We start from the raw sequence: 18371 nt of genomic DNA on the forward strand, positions 1-18371 counted from the left end.
CTCACTTAGGTTACTTCTGATAGGTTTATTACCAGTTCTTAAGTTACAATTACACATAGGACACATTAAATGATTAATAATCACATGAAAATGACCCTTACATGATTCCAAAATGAGTCTGTATTCAATTACACAATTATTTTTCCCTGTGAGGTTAGTTATAGAAGGAACGAGGACAACGTCGGCATCATTAAGCCACTAAAATGGCAATTACGTTGATTGTGGCAATGGAGCAGATGTAATCCTGTGTTACTAATAAAATGACGTACATGCCCTTCCCAGCAAAGAGGTTCAGGTCTCTCAGGAGTGCTGAGATTACCCTTTAGCTAAGTTAAGAAGTAAGGATCAGGGTGCGCCAAAAGGGAACATTGATTAAGGGTGAAGTACGAGCAGAGTTGGTTAGGATAGTTATACATGGAAATGAGGGGCATCAAAACGAAGCAGTGAGTAAGGGTGAATTAGGGGCAGAGTTTGTTTGTGAGTTTATCTATATATGTAAATGAGGGGCGTGATGCATGAGAGCCTTTACATCGGAATGCTGTGATCTATGAACAGCAGCAACAGCAACTGGTGGCATTTAATATAAGAGCAGGCAAGGTTGACTTAGGTGTTCTGTGGGTTATTGGTGTTGTGGCAATTGTAGAGGAGCTCATGTTGTTTAATTTTATAACGTAATTGTGGCGTATGCCAGAAACGGAACATTAGGATTCGAGCTGAGGCAATTTGCATCTGTGGTTAAGAGAGGAAGTGCTACACTATGGGAAGGATATATTCCTTTAAATAAAAAACAACTTCTTTTTTCTGCATCCAGGATTGATGACAAAGAAGCAAGGGTAGTGACTTGGAGAACGAGTGTGTAGCAATACTGGTAAGGAATATTACGTTTCAGCGGAATGAGAGCACATTATGGTATGATATGATATGATATGGCATTTCTAACGCGCCTATACACAAGTGTTTCAAGGCGCGACGAGGCAGGGAGGGGGGAACAAGGGGAAGACGGACAACGATCCTACTAGGCCAGGTGTCATTCAGACCGCGCAAGTGCAGGGGTAGGTGGAAGGGAAAAAGTGCAAGGGGAAGAGGAGGGGGAAATGCAGTACAAAGTAAGTAGAATAAAAATAAATAAATAGGGCCAGATGGTGGCAAGTGCAAGGTAAGTGCAGACAAGTGCTGGGGGGGGGGCTGTAGGGATACAGAGACAATCCCCCAGTGCAGGGGTTGCCAGGGAGGCAGTGCAAGTGAAGAGTGACTGGGCCCAGTTGCAGAATCAGTGCAGTTTAGGTGAAGAATTTAGCAGGGGAGAGGGAGAGAGAAACTTTAGTAACTTCTTGGTCACAGCACAGAGGGCGCAGGGGCTTGCTCAGGATAAACATTAGTGACTTCATGGTCACAGCACAGGGGGTGCAGGGGCTTGCTCAGGATAAACATTAGTGACTTGTTGGTCACAGCACAGAGGGTGCAGGGGCTTGCTCGGGGTAAACTTTAGTGACTTCATGGTCACAGCACAGGGGGTGCAGGGGCTTGCTCGGGGTAAACTTTAGTGACTTCTTGGTCTCAGCACAGAGGGTGCAGGGGCTTGCTCGGGGTAAACATTAGTGACTTCTTGGTCACAGCACAGAGGGTGCAGGGGCTTGCTCGGGGTACACTTTAGTCATTTATTGGTCACAGCACAGAGGGCGCAGGGGCTTGCTCGGGGTAAACTTTAGTAACTTCTTGGTCACTGCACAGAGGGCGCAGTGGCTTGCTCAGGGTAAACTTTAGTGACTTCTTGGTCACAGCACAGAGGGCGCAGGGACTTGCTCGGGGTAAACTTTAGTGACTTGTTGGTCACAGCACAGAGGGCGCAGGGGCTTGCTCGGGGTAAACTTTAGTGACTTCTTGGTCACAGCACAGGGGGTGCAGGGGCTTGCTCGGGGTAAACTTTAGTGACTTCTTGGTCACAGCACAGAGGGCGCAGGGGCTTGCTCGGGGTAAACTTTAGTGACTTCTTGGTCACAGCACAGGGGGCGCGGGGGCTTGCTCGGGGTAAACTTTAGTGACTTCTTGGTCACAGCACAGAGGGCGCAGGGGCTTGCTCGGGGTAAACATTAGTGACTTCTTGGTCACAGCACAGAGGGTGCGGGGGCTTGCTCGGGGTACACTATAGTGACTTCTTGGTCACAGCACAGGGGGTGCGGGGGCTTGCTCGGGGTAAACTTTAGTGATTTCTTGGTCACAGCAAAGAGGGCGCGGGGGCTTGCTCGGAGTAAACTTTAGTGATTTCTTGGTCACAGCACAGGGGGTGCGGGGGCTTGCTCGGGGTACACTTTAGTGACTTCTTGGTCACAGCACAGGGGGTGCGGGGGCTTGCTCGGGGTACACTTTAGTGACTTCTTGGTCACAGCACAGAGGGCGCGGGGGCTTGCTCGGGGTACACTTTAGTGACTTCTTGGTCACAGCACAGGGGGCGCGGGGGCTTTCTCGGGGTACACTTTAGTGACTTCTTGGTCACAGCACAGGGGGCGCGGGGGCTTGCTCGGGGTACACTTTAGTGACTTGTTGGTCGCAGCACAGAGGGCGCAGGGGCTTGCTCGGGGTACACTTTAGTGACTTGTTGGTCACAGCACAGAGGGGGCAGGGGCTTGCTCGGGGTAAACATTAGTGACTTGTTGGTCACAGCACAGGGGGCGCGGGGGCTTGCTCGGGGTAAACTTTAGTGACTTCTTGGTCACAGCACAGGGGGCGCGGGGGCTTGCTCGGGGTAAACTTTAGTGACTTCTTGGTCACAGCACAGGGGGTGCGGGGGCTTGCTCGGGGTAACCTTTAGTGACTTCTTGGTCACAGCACAGGGGGTGCGGGGGCTTGCTCGGGGTACACTTTAGTGACTTCTTGGTCACAGCACAGGGGGTGCGGGGGCTTACTCGGGGTACACTTTAGTGACTTCTTGGTCACAGCACAGGGGGTGCGGGGGCTTGCTCGGGGTACACTTTAGTGACTTCTTGGTCACAGCACAGGGGGCGCGGGGGCTTGCTCGGGGTACACTTTAGTGACTTCTTGGTCACAGCACAGGGGGCGCGGGGGCTTGCTCGGGGTACACTTTTGTGACTTCTTGGTCACAGCACAGGGGGCGCAGGGGCTTGCTCGGGGTACACTTTAGTGACTTCTTGGTCACAGCACAGGGGGCGCGGGGGCTTGCTCGGGGTACACTTTAGTGACTTCTTGGTCACAGCACAGGGGGCGCGGGGGCTTGCTCGGGGTACACTTTAGTGACTTCTTGGTCACAGCACAGGGGGCGCGGGGGCTTGCTCGGGGTACACTTTAGTGACTTCTTGGTCACAGCACAGGGGGCGCGGGGGCTTGCTCGGGGTACACTTTAGTGACTTCTTGGTCACAGCACAGGGGGAGCGGGGGCTTGCTCGGGGTACACTTTAGTGACTTCTTGGTCACAGCACAGGGGGCGCGGGGGCTTGCTCGGGGTACACTTTAGTGACTTCTTGGTCACAGCACAGGGGGCGCGGGGGCTTGCTCGGGGTAAACTTTAGTGACTTCTTGGTCACAGCACAGGGGGCGCGGGGGCTTGCTCGGGGTACACTTTAGTGACTTCTTGGTCACAGCACAGGGGGTGCAGGGGCTTGCTGAGATTGAACCTAGGGTCCATTTATCAGAATCCACAAAACAGAAGGGGTCTGGATCAGGTTATGGGAAATTGGCAAGCAACAAAACTATTTGCACAAACTCCTTACCAACACAACAGACTGCCCCCCTCATGAAAACTCCACAGTGATATTGTGAACAGGGCAACAGAAGGGGTACACCATTGGACACAGCAGATATGTTACAGGGGCCTGCTGGGATGATACAGTGGTTTGAGACTTGGGGGAAGTCTCCCATACACCTGGCCTCATTGCCAAAATGTCATTCCATTGGTCCCTTACACAGGTTTGTTCTTTCTGTCAATCCTTGGGAGATGAATGTGTTTGGAGATTATTTCGTTTAAAAGTTCATGTTTGACTATAGTGCCATTTCTCAAAGAAATTGGTGTATTTGTCTTTAAATCTCAACTCAGTCCTCACTACTTCAAAAGTGTTGTTGGTTAAATATTTGTGTTTAGGGGGATATCCATTTGCCTGAAGGTAATTATGTCGTCACTGATGAAATAACAGACTGGTCAAACTAGGTGTACGGTTGGTGACAACAGCTGGCTCTAGAGTTGACCAGCCTTCATGTACTAGGTCAGTTCCTTCTAGAGAAAGAAAATGGTAGGAAACCATGGTCCTAATTATGATTAAAATATCAACATGAAGTGTTTTGTTCACCCAGCCTGTGTGATTTGTTTTTCCTCATGCTCTTGGACACTATAGTTCTAAATACAAATAATTGACAATGTTTCTGCTGTATGTCTCTTCTCACCTCGAACCTCAATACGAGTTTGGTGGTAGCTTGGCAGTAAATCCGCTGAGATACCACCAAACTGTATTACCAATACCACCACTTGGTACCGCTGGATTACAAGTGCTGGTGGCGGTGTAAGTCCCCATTTTTTGAGTCCATAGGACTCAGTGAGGTTTTTCGGTGGAATTACTACAGCGCTAATTCCACTGGCGGTAATTCCGCTGAAATTTGCCAGATTTACCGCCAGCTCATAGCTGGAAGTGAATCCTCCAAATTTCTGCAAAACTTGTAGTTGGGTGGTGCGATAATACAGTGGTGTACGGTAATGCCGTTGCATTTTAGCCACACCACCCAGCTCATCATGAGCTGTATTATGCTTTATCATTAGAGCACGGCTACTCTGCTACCTGTGCGGATGCCTGTCCTCAATGGATGGCACTTCAAAGTCTTACCCGTTACTACGTCAGTAAATGATTAATGCACATCACTACTTCTTGGAACTGTTCTGCCGTTTAGTGAAGCAGCTCAAGATCACACGCTAATACACCACAAAAAAAATCCAACTGGTAAGTAACTGAACAAGTTTAGCTCAAAAATGAAGTAGGAGCAAAATGGCACTTCAGATACTTAATAAAGGAGGTAAAAGACAAGGTTATAAGAACAGACAGCCCAAATACATTCATAGGCAGGGCAAAGGGTTTCAGTTAAATACAACCAGCAATTCTTCTCAACAGGCCTGGGCCAAAGTCAATTGTTCAGAGTCTTTTGTAAAGGATAGCACAGTTCTGGTATATAACCGTTAAGTCTTTGCCATGGATTTTTAAAGAATTTGGCTAGATGAAAAGTTTGACGAATGTTTAGGAGAAGGACAAGCCTTCGTAGATGAGGAAAGTTTCACGCACTTTCTCGATGGCCGAAAAGATTTCCGGGCCGCGTTTGCACATTACCTTTTTAAATGAAGAAAGCTGTAGCTGAGGCAAGTTCGAGTAGATCTCGCTGTTCCTGTGCTTTAGTCTTGGGGACAAGAAGGAAGATGTCGGGAGGTTCCTGCACTGCTCAGGGAAGAGGCCAAAGGCTGTAGCAAGACGTCGATATATGGTGTGAGTGCCTAAAGTCCACAAGCTGGTTTCCTTCACTCTGGCTATCCGGTTTTCAACAGCACTCTTATGAAAATTCGACCGGAATAGGACGGTATCCAGGTGGCTTGCGAGTTGGTTGTTCCCACCAAACTCAAGGGAAGAAGTTGACCTTGAAGGGCTTCTCTGTAATCGGCGTTTCAGGCAATTCATACCTGCAGCAGGGCTTCACCGGTCGTCCAGGAGTTGCAGCAGTCCTCTTCCTTCCTCTTCTCTTTGGTTCTTTCGTTGCAGTGATCGACTCTGCTTTCCAAGACCCAGAGACCTGCTTTTAAACCGTTTTTTCCCATTCATTCAGCCTGGCTGTCACTCACCCAGCAGGGTGGCTGTCCTTGCCGGACAGTCAGCCAGCCAATCACAGTAGAATGCATTCAAGTCTCCTAGGAGACTAAGCACAGAGAGTTTTGGGCACCTCCCTCACATCCTGTCCACCGCAGACACTCTGGCACCAGAGGAGGGCTTCAGCACAGAAGCCCATCAAAGGGCGCGAACAAAGGGACTAAACCTGGTTTGGCACGCAGAGTAACACACAAGAAGGACTTTTGCTAAAAGAAATTTCGAAAAAAGATGACCAGAATCTGTTTTTACAGATAGGTCTGGGGCGCCATATTGAAAAACATGGCTACCCCTGATTTTTAGCTACTGTTGTTAGCGGTCGCTAAAAAATCACAGTAGTTGATCAAAACCACTGCCACCAGCCATTTAAAATAGGAAAAGGTAACATTTTACTGTTACATGAGTGTTTTGACTCAGGGGAAGCTAATCAACCCCTCCAGCACTCTATAGTAAGATAGGGTGTGCTGGGTCAGTAAATTTAAAGAAACTAGTAAAGTCAATTTAACTTTACATGTCCTTGGAGACAGTAGTCCATCCCAGGGAACGTATTTAAACCCTGGGGCGTCTGAAAGACATCCCTGTGCCACTGCACTGAAGGTGCTGTGTGACACACAGAAAAAGATGATGCCACTGGAGTTGTTTTAAAACTCCATATCCAAAGGACACAAAAGTAAAACACATTGAAAATGAAAAGTTCAAAGCCCCATAATATAGCAAAAGAGCTGGAGGGCTCTAAGGTAGAGGGAATTTAGCACTTGTGTGAGAAATCTCCCTAACAGGCGGTCTGCAATATGTCACATGGTTCAGTAAGCGCCACAACACCAACCCACCAGAGGATGCTGGCCGGAACATCACAGGACAAAACCACGCAACGGGATGCATCCGCCACTGAGGCTGTGGCATCTAGAGCCTGCAAAAATGGAATATTCCCCCACTAAGCTCCCTTCCTGATTTCCGGTCTAGCCATCATTCCCTCTCTCCCCCTCCCGCCCCTTGCCTTCCACTGGCTGTTGAGCAATCAGCTGACTTGGCCTCCATCGAGGCTCAGAGGAGTTTTTTCCCTGCCCGTTCCACCTCACAGGCCATTTACCTGCTTCTCTGTTAAGTGTGCTGCTTTCTTTACACTCTACATCTTCATCAAACAAGCCTTCACCACTCCATCGCCGTTGGACTCCATCTCCAGCTGAGTGAATCAGCTGACCTGGCCTCATCTCATCCGGCGCTCCCCCAGGGCAGCCTTGCCAGGGCAGCCAGCTAAGGCTCCATATGCAAGGACACCTCCCTATGGCACCTCCATGGCCTGTTTGCCTGTTCTCCTTCTGCCACCTAACTACTTTTTTAACTCTTGCTAATTGGCTGCTTTTTCAGTATAGCCAGTGTATTTAATTGAGTTGCATACTTGAGTATAGCCACTGGGTTGCATTCTGCTGCTCTTTGGATGTAGCCGCTGTGCAATTTGCTGAGCATAGCCCCTGTACCTATTTTTAACTGTACTTTAACCTTTGCCACAGAGTAGAATTCAAGTGTATTTTGTGCATAGCCTCTGCATTGAATCTAGCAGCACTGGGAAATCGGCCCCTTCATTCTAGCTCCTTTTGAATAGAGCCTCTGGGTTATTCTTAACTGCATTTGAGTATAGCCACGGAGTACAATCTAGCTGCCTTTTGAATTTGCCACTGCGTTAAGTTTAGCTGCAAAGAAAACACCATCTGTGTAGAATTTTGCTGCGCTTAATATTTGCCTCTTGTGGTAGGCCAGAAGTAGGAGACAGACCAAATGGTGTAATTTCTACAAGTGTCTTTATTCAAATAATAAGAAAGACCTATTTATCCCCAATTCTAAACAGTTGGCCCTACCTAACATAAACTAACTCTGGTGCTTGTCATCGGTGATGTCCAAAACAAGGGTCTGTCTTTAGTCAAAAACTGCCCTGTTCGATCCCTACCACTAGTTATGAAAACCAAAGAAAAAAGGGGTCCAGGAGAATGACTAGAGCCTTAACAGTTCTCATTTTAGGATGGCTTCTGGTAACAAGTTTTAACGAAAGGAAGTTGTAACCCTCCTGGGCTTCCCCTGATTTTGTCTATGATATGCTCTCAGATCCTCCGCTGAACCTTGCAGTGTCTCTTTGTAGGGTTTTCTCTGCTTTGTAAAGTATTCAGGATGGCTCTTGTGGTATACGTTACTTAATACTGCTCTTCTAGGCTGTTGCTTTGACAGTCTATGCTTGCTTTCCAATATACCCAAGTCTAGGGGTTATTGTGTTTAATCCTCTGCCAAGTTTTATTTCCTTTGTGATGGTTATAAGATACACGTCGTGGGACAAGCAAGATCAGCTTGCTGACAATGTTCAAATGTACCGGGATGAATGCAAGTAGCAGTCTTTACATTCACAGATACTGGGATGAGTATGCTTACCCTTCACAGATACTGGGATGAGTATGCTTACCCTTCACAGATACCGGGATGAGTATGCTTACCCTTCACAGATATTGGGATGAGTATGCTTACCCTTCACAGATACCGGGATGAGTATGCTTACCCTTCACAGATACTGGGATGAGTATGCTTACCCTTCACAGATACCGGGATGAGTATGCTTACCCTTCACAGATACCGGGATGAGTATGCTTACCCTTCACAGATACTGGGATGAGTATGCTTACCTTTCACAGATACTGGGATGAGTATGCTTCGGGATGAGTATGCTTACCCTTCACAGATACTGGGATGAGTATGCTTACCCTTCACAGATACCGGGATGAGTATGCTTACCTTTCACAAATACTGGGATGAGTATGCTTACCCTTCACAGATACTCGGATGAGTATGCTTACCCTTCACAGATACCGGGATGAGTATGCTTACCCTTCACAGATACCGGGATGAGTATGCTTACCCTTCACAGATGCTGGAATGAGTATGCTTACCCTTCACAGATACTGGGAGGAGTATGCTTACCCTTCACAGATACCAGGATGAGTATGCTTACCTTTCACAGATACTGGGATGAGTATGCTTACCCTTCACAGATACTGGGATGAGTATGCTTCGGGATGAGTATGCTTACCCTTCACAGATACCCGGATGAGTATGCTTACCCTTCACAGATACCGGGATGAGTATGCTTACCCTTCACAGATGCCGGGATGAGTATGCTTACCCTTCACATATGCCGGGATGAGTATGCTTACCCTTCACAGATGCTGGGATGAGTATGCTTACCCTTCACAGATACTGGGATGAGTATGCTTCGGGATGAGTATGCTTACCCTTCACAGATGCTGGGATGAGTATGCTTACCCTTCACAGATACTGGGATGAGTATGCTTACCCTTCACAGATACCGGGATTAGTATGCTTACCTTTCACAGATACTGGGATGAGTATGCTTACCCTTCACAGATACTGAGATGAGTATGCTTACCCTTCACAGATACTGGGATGAGTATGCTTCGGGATGAGTATGCTTACCCTTCACAGATACTGGGATGAGTATGCTTACCCTTCACAGATACCGGGATGAGTATGCTTACCCTTCACAGATATTGGGATGAGTATGCTTACCCTTCACAGATACCGGGATGAGTATGCTTACCCTTCACAGATACTGGGATGAGTATGCTTACCCGTCACAGATACCGGGATGAGTATGCTTACCCTTCACAGATACCGGGATGAGTATGCTTACCCTTCACAGATACTGGGATGAGTATGCTTACCTTTCACAGATACTGGGATGAGTATGCTTCGGGATGAGTATGCTTACCCTTCACAGATACTGGGATGAGTATGCTTACCCTTCACAGATACCGGGATGAGTATGCTTACCTTTCACAGATACTGGGATGAGTATGCTTACCCTTCACAGATACTCGGATGAGTATGCTTGGGGATGAGTATGCTTACCCTTCACAGATACCGGGATGAGTATGCTTACCCTTCACAGATACCGGGATGAGTATGCTTACCCTTCACAGATGCTGGAATGAGTATGCTTACCCTTCACAGATACTGGGATGAGTATGCTTACCCTTCACAGATACCGGGATGAGTATGCTTACCCTTCACAGATACCGGGATGAGTATGCTTACCCTTCACAGATAGTGGGATGACTATGCTTACCCTTCACAGATACCGGGATGAGTATGCTTACCCTTCACAGATAGTGGGATGACTATGCTTACCCTTCACAGATACCGGGATGAGTATGCTTACCCTTCACAGATATTGGGATGAGTATGCTTACCCTTCACAGATACTGGGATGAGTATGCTTACCCTTCACAGATACCGGGATGAGTATGCTTACCCTTCACAGATATTGGGATGAGTATGCTTACCCTTCACAGATATTGGGATGAGTATGCTTACCCTTCACAGATACCGGGATGAGTATGCTTACCCTTCACAGATACTGGGATGAGTATGCTTACCCTTGACAGATACTGGGATGAGTATGCTTACCCTTCACAGATACCAGGATGAGTATGCTTACCCTTCACAGATATTGGGATGAGTATGCTTACCCTTCACAGATACCGGGATGAGTATGCTTACCCTTCACAGATACTGGGATGAGTATGCTTACCCTTCACAGATACCGGGATGAGTATGCTTACCCTTCACAGATACCGGGATGAGTATGCTTACCCTTCACAGATACTGGGATGAGTATGCTTACCCTTCACAGATACCGGGATGAGTATGCTTACCCTTCACAGATACCGGGATGAGTATGCTTACCCTTCACAGATACCGGGATGAGTATGCTTACCCTTCACAGATAGTGGGATGACTATGCTTACCCTTCACAGATACCGGGATGAGTATGCTTACCCTTCACAGATATTGGGATGAGTATGCTTACCCTTCACAGATACCGGGATGAGTATGCTTACCCTTCACAGATACTGGGATGAGTATGCTTACCCTTCACAGATACCGGGATGAGTATGCTTACCCTTCACAGATAGTGGGATGACTATGCTTACCCTTCACAGATACCGGGATGAGTATGCTTACCCTTCACAGATACCGGGATGAGTATGCTTACCCTTCACAGATATTGGGATGAGTATGCTTACCCTTCACAGATACTGGGATGAGTATGCTTACCCTTCACAGATACCGGGATGAGTATGCTTACCCTTCACAGATATTGGGATGAGTATGCTTACCCTTCACAGATATTGGGATGAGTATGCTTACCCTTCACAGATACCGGGATGAGTATGCTTACCCTTCACAGTTACTGGGATGAGTATGCTTACCCTTGACAGATACTGGGATGAGTATGCTTACCCTTCACAGATACCGGGATGAGTATGCTTACCCTTCACAGATATTGGGATGAGTATACTTACCCTTCACAGATACTGGGATGAGTATGCTTACCCTTCACAGATACCGGGATGAGTATGCTTACCCTTCACAGATACCGGGATGAGTATGCTTACCCTTCACAGATACCGGGATGAGTATGCTTACCCTTCACAGATATTTGGATGAGTATGCTTACCCTTCAGATACTGGGATGAGTATGCTTACCCTTCACAGATACCGGGATGAGTATGCTTACCCTTCACAGATATTGGGATGAGTATGCTTACCCTTCACAGATACCGGGATGAGTATGCTTACCCTTCACAGATACCGGGATGAGTATGCTTACCCTTCACAGATACCGGGATGAGTATGCTTACCCTTCACAGATACTGGGATGAGTATGCTTACCTTTCGGGATGAGTATGCTTACCCTTCACAGATACTGGGATGAGTATGCTTACCTTTCACAGATACTGGGATGAGTATGCTTCGGGATGAGCATGCTTACCCTTCACAGATACTGGGATGAGTATGCTTACCCTTCACAGATACCGGGATGAGTATGCTTACCTTTCACAGATACTGGGATGAGTATGCTTACCCTTCACAGATACTCGGATGAGTATGCTTGGGGATGAGTATGCTTACCCTTCACAGATACCGGGATGAGTATGCTTACCCTTCACAGATGCTGGAATGAGTATGCTTACCCTTCACAGATACTGGGATGAGTATGCTTACCCTTCACAGATACCAGGATGAGTATGCTTACCTTTCACAGATACTGGGATGAGTATGCTTACCCTTCACAGATACTGGGATGAGTATGCTTCGGGATGAGTATGCTTACCCTTCACAGATACCGGGATGAGTATGCTTACCCTTCACAGATACCGGGATGAGTATGCTTACCCTTCACAGATGCCGGGATGAGTATGCTTACCCTTCACAGATGCCGGGATGAGTATGCTTACCCTTCACAGATGCTGGGATGAGTATGCTTACCCTTCACAGATACTGGGATGAGTATGCTTCGGGATGAGTATGCTTACCCTTCACAGATGCTGGGATGAGTATGCTTACCCTTCACAGATACTGGGATGAGTATGCTTACCCTTCACAGATACCGGGATGAGTATGCTTACCTTTCACAGATACTGGGATGAGTATGCTTACCCTTCACAGATACTGAGATGAGTATGCTTACCCTTCACAGATACCGGGATGAGTATGCTTACCCTTCACAGATACCGGGATGAGTATGCTTACCCTTCACAGATACCGGGATGAGTATGCTTACCCTTCACAGATACCGGGATGAGTATGCTTACCCTTCACAGATACCGGGATGAGTATGCTTACCCTTCACAGATACCGGGATGAGTATGCTTACCCTTCACAGATGCTGGAATGAGTATGCTTACCCTTCACAGATACTGGGATGAGTATGCTTACCCTTCACAGATACCAGGATGAGTATGCTTACCTTTCACAGATACTGGGATGAGTATGCTTACCCTTCACAGATACTGGGATGAGTATGCTTCGGGATGAGTATGCTTACCCTTCACAGATACCGGGATGAGTATGCTTACCCTTCACAGATACCGGGATGAGTATGCTTACCCTTCACAGATGCCGGGATGAGTATGCTTACCCTTCACAGATGCCGGGATGAGTATGCTTACCCTTCACAGATGCTGGGATGAGTATGCTTACCCTTCACAGATACTGGGATGAGTATGCTTCGGGATGAGTATGCTTACCCTTCACAGATGCTGGGATGAGTATGCTTACCCTTCACAGATACTGGGATGAGTATGCTTACCCTTCACAGATACCGGGATGAGTATGCTTACCTTTCACAGATACTGGGATGAGTATGCTTACCCTTCACAGATACTGAGATGAGTATGCTTACCCTTCACAGATACTGGGATGAGTATGCTTACCCTTCACAGATACCGGGATGAGTATGCTTACCCTTCACAGATACTGGGATGAGTATGCTTACCCTTCACAGATACCGGGATGAGTATGCTTACCCTTCACAGATACCGGGATGAGTAAGCTAACCCTTCACAGATGCTGGGATGAGTATGCTTACCCTTCACAGATACTGGGATGAGTATGCTTACCCTTCACAGATACTGGGATTAGTACGCTTACCCTTCACAGATACCGTTATGAGTATGCTTACCCTTCACAGATACTGGGATGAGTATGTTTACCCTTCACAGATACTGGGATGAGTATGCTTACCCTTCACAGATACCGGGATGAGTATGCTTACCCTTCACAGATACTGGGATGAGTATGCTTACCCTTCACAGATACCGGGATGAGTATGCTTACCCTTCACAGATACTGGGATGAGTATGCTTACCCTTCACAGATACTGGGATTAGTAAGCTTGCCCTTCACAGATACTGGGATGAGTATGCTTACCCTTCACAGACACTGGGATTAGTACGCTTACCCTTCACAGACACTGGGATTAGTACGCTTACCCTTCACAGATACTGGGATGAGTATGCTTACCCTTCACAGATACTGGGATGAGTACGCTTACCCTTCACAAATACCGATATGAGTATGTTTACCCTTCACAGATACCGGGATGAGTATGCTTACCCTTCACAGATACTGGGATGAGTATGCTTACCCTTCACAGATACCAGGATGAGTATGCTTACCCTTCACAGATACTGGGATTAGTACACTTACCCTTCACATATACTGGGATGAGTATGCTTACCCTTCACAGATACTGGGATGAGTATGCTTACCCTTCACATATACTGGGATGAGTATGCTTACCCTTCACAGATACTGGGATGAGTATGCTTACCCTTCACAGATACCGGGATGAGTATGCTTACCCTTCACAGATACTGGGATGAGTATGCTTACCCTTCACAGATACTGGGATGAGTATGCTTACCCTTCACAGATACCGGGATGAGTATGCTTACCCTTCACAGATACCAGGATGAGTATGCTTACCCTTCACAGATACTGGGATTAGTACACTTACCCTTCACATATACTGGGATGAGTATGCTTACCCTTCACAGATACTGGGATGAGTATGCTTACCCTTCACAGATACTGGGATGAGTATGCTTACCCTTCACAGATACCGGGATGAGTATGCTTACCCTTCACAGATACTGGGATGAGTATGCTTACCCTTCACAGATACTGGGATGAGTATGCTTACCCTTCACAGATACCGGGATGAGTATGCTTACCCTTCACAGATACCGGGATGAGTATGCTTACCCTTCACAGATACCGGGATGAGTATGCTGACTCTTCACAGATACCGGGATGAGTATGCTTACCCTTCACAGATACCGGGATGAGTATGGTGACTCTTCACAGATACCGGGATGAGTATGCTTACCCTTCACAGATACTGGGATTAGTACGCTTACCCTTCACAGATACTGGGATTAGTACGCTTACCCTTCACAGATACTGGGATTAGTACGCTTACCCTTCACAGATACTGGGATTAGTATGCTTACCCTTCACAGATACCGGGATGAGTATGCTTACCCTTCACAGATACCGGGATGAGTATGCTTACCCTTCACAGATACTGGGATGAGTATGCTTACCCTTCACAGATACCGGGATGAGTATGCTTACCCTTCACAGGAACCGGGATGAGTATGCTTACCCATCACAGATACTGGGATGAGTATGCTTACCCTTCACAGATACTGGGATGAATCTTTACTCTCTTGTTGGTATTCACAATCTTCCACGATACTGGGATGGGTTTGATTTGTCCTTTGGCAATCTTTATTCTCGTAGCGGCCTGCTTCCCATCCGGGTCTCCTGCTGTTCTTGTTACCTTATCTTCTGGTAGGCGTCGCAGGTTCTTCCCGTGGGGTCAGGGCCTTCCTTCTGACACAGCGCTTGGGCGGGAGCCTTCTGCTTTCTTCAGGGTGCTGCCCTGCGGGGCCCCTCCTGGTACAAGCACGGCACTGTTCCAGGACCACTCTGTCCACCTTTCTTGGGTCACGCCATCACCTTCACGTTCTTCTTGGGAACGTCGGCTACCTTCCTGCTGTCACTGTTTCTTCCTTCGGGTTCTCAGCTTCCATGTCACCAGACGATCTCTACATCTCCTGGCTTCTCTTCCTACCTAGGTTTGACCTTCCTGGGTTTCAGTACTTCCTTTCATTGATCTTTCTCTCTTTGTTATGATGCTAGGTCCCTCACAGCTTAACCGCATAGTCCTTTGTCTCTTTCCTATGAGAACTTAGGACTCCTTGACCAATCTTCTTCATGCTTCTCACATTCGTCTTCACAGTAACAGTGTCAGTATCATGACAAAAGGGATTTGTGGTATGTTGCAATAGCAGATACTGATTTGACGAGATTAGAGTGCTCATTAGATGGTGTGAGTAACCACTCAAGGGGTTTAGGGAGTTCCGTGATGAAATGGGAGTCCTTGTCCCCCAAGCGGGGAGTCTCTACATGTGAGATCCTGCTTTGCCACCCCTAGGGGGATTTTTGGATAGCTGGCTCACCTCCCTAGTCTCGCAGGGAAGGGCTCCCCGCTGGGGAGAAGTAAAGAGATCCTGTGAATCGTCAACCTCAGCATTCCATTTAGCTGCTCTTGAATATAGCCACTGTGTTGAATTCAGCAACGCCTAAAATGGACCACTGTGTTACCTCTTGTAGCCCTCTGAGCGTAGCCCTGCTCTCTGGAACTCCAACTCCCATCGCTGGAACTGTGCTGAACCTAGTTGCTTCCAAGCTCAAATAAATCGAGCTGCATTTGGAGTGTAGTCCTTCTTTAATCCTAGCAGCGCTTGACCATTGCCACTTCTCCCACGCTAGCAGCACTTTGCAGTATGCCACGGTGTTAATCTCCAGTTGCATTATGAGTGTAGCCACTGCATTTGAATCTGTAGTCACGGGCTTGATATGATATGGCATTTGTAACGCGCCTATACACAAGTGTTTCAAGGCGCGACGAGGCAGGGAGGGGGGAACAAGGAGAGACAGACAAACCATCCTACTAGGCCAGGTGTCATTCAGATCGCGCAAGTGCATGGGTAGGGGGGATGGGAAAAGTGCAAGGGGGAAAGGGAGAGGGGAAAGTGCAGTACAAAGTGATTAGTAAAATACAAGATAAATAATAAGGGCCAGCTGGTGGCAAGTGCAGGAAAGGTGCAGACAAGTGCTGGGAAGGGGGCTGTAGGGATACAGAGACAGTCCCGCAGTGCAGGGGTTGCCAGGAAGGCAGTGCAGGGGGGAGTGGCTGGGCCATGGACCGAGATTGGTGAGTGGCCCAGTTGCTGATTCAGTACAGTTTCAGTGATTTAGCAGGGGAGAGGGGGAGAGAAAGCAGAAGCAAAGAGGAAGGTTTTGAGGTGCTTCTGGAACTGGAGATGCTTCTCCTCAAGTTTCAGGGAGGCAGGAAGGCTGTTCCAGAGGGAGGCCTCTGCTGCGGAGAGAGATCTCCCCCCAACTCGTTGCTTGGAGAAGCGGCTGACCCTGAGGGAGTTGGAGGCGGATGAGCGAAGAGCTCGAGAAGGAAGATATTTAGGAAGAGAGAGTTGAAGGTATTTTGGCCCAAGGCCCCAGAAGGCCTTGTGGACAATGCAGAGGGTTTTGAACTTAATCCTCGCAGCCAGAGGGAGCCAGTGTAGCGATTTCAGTCCTGGAGAGATACGGTCCCTGGGCTTGAGGCCAAGGACAAGTCTCACAGTCCTGTTCTGGATGAGTTGCAGCGGGCGGAGAGTAGAGGCAGGCAGATTTAGATAGAGGCTGTTACAGTAGTCCAGCTTTGAGAGAACCAGGGCTCTGGAGACAGTGAGCTTCTGGGGGAAGGAGAGGAAAGGAAGGATACCTCTGAGGAGGTGCAGCTGGTCGTGTGACTTCTTAGAAACATCAGAAATGTGAGGAGAGAAGGAGAGTGTGGAGTCGAAGATGACCCCGAGGTTTTTTGCCTTGCAGGTAGGAGCAGGAAGAGGGCCAAGAGAGGCCGGCCAGAGAGCTGCAGGGAAGGAGGGAGTGGGTGTTCCAATGAGTAGAATCTCAGTCTTACTGGCATTAAGGCAGAGGTTGTTGGCGGCACACCATTCCTGGATAGCAGAAAGACAGTCAGAGATGAGGGAAGGAGAAGAGGAGCCTGAAATGAGCTGGGTATCATCCGCATAGCACTGAAAGTTGGGGCAGAGAGCAGCGATGCGGTGGGAAAGAAGTGCCAGATACTGGTTGAACAGCCAGGGAGAGAGGTTAGAACCCTGGGGGACACCACAGGTAGAGAAAAAGATGTCAGAGAGGAAAGACCCCAGTTGGACCTGAGAGGGTCGATTTGAGAGGAAAGAGGTCAGCCAAGCCAGAGCCTGACCAGTGATGGCTTGATTCCAGCTGAATGCTCGAACTCTGTCTCCATCTCCAACTCGGCTTCCAGGTGCGCTGATAGTGTGCCAACCTCCCCATTGACCCAATCTAGCCACCGGAGTGGATGCATCAGACTATCCATAATGCAAACAACGCCCAGATCAGAGCGGGACTTTAATGCACCAGAATTCAGCCAACCCCTCTGCCCATCCACCCCTCCACTGTGCCATTCATCCATGCAGCCCTCAGGGGGAGCACTCACCCCCCTCAGACACCGCCCTCAACCCCCCCATATTCCATTCCTAAAACCTTCCAACTTTGTACTTTGACAACCCTGTCTCAGTCTTCACATCCATAAGCACTGCACAGGCTTACCTCGCCAATCTCCACAAACACAGAATCCCCTACACCCAGACCCTCTCATCTGTGCACACCTGCCCCAATCTCCACCCCAGAACCCTGCCTGCACACCTCACTCAGACCATTACGACATTCCCCCTCCTCCACGACTCTCCCAACCCAGTGAAATCCCTCAACACTCCCATGAACCCCCCCGCCCAGCACTAACCCTCCTCAGCCCTCTCAACAAACCCCTGGAATTCAGCAACACTGCCTCACCCCCAATCTCACAACCCTTCCTCCTTTCTACCTCCATTCATAATCAACCCCCCCTCAGTGACCCAAGAGACCGCCCTGCACCTTCGCTGCACCTCCTAGCCTCCTCTGACTCTCACCTGCAATTACCTCTCACCCCCGCCCCTTCTCCCCTCCACCACTCCAGACCCTCTCCAGGACCCACACATCATTAGCACTTTTTTCACAATC

The sequence above is a fragment of the Ambystoma mexicanum genome, chromosome 6p (assembly GCF_040938575.1).
Source record: "Ambystoma mexicanum isolate Mex_15411 chromosome 6p, UKY_AmexF1_1, whole genome shotgun sequence".
NCBI lineage: Eukaryota > Metazoa > Chordata > Amphibia > Caudata > Ambystomatidae > Ambystoma > Ambystoma mexicanum.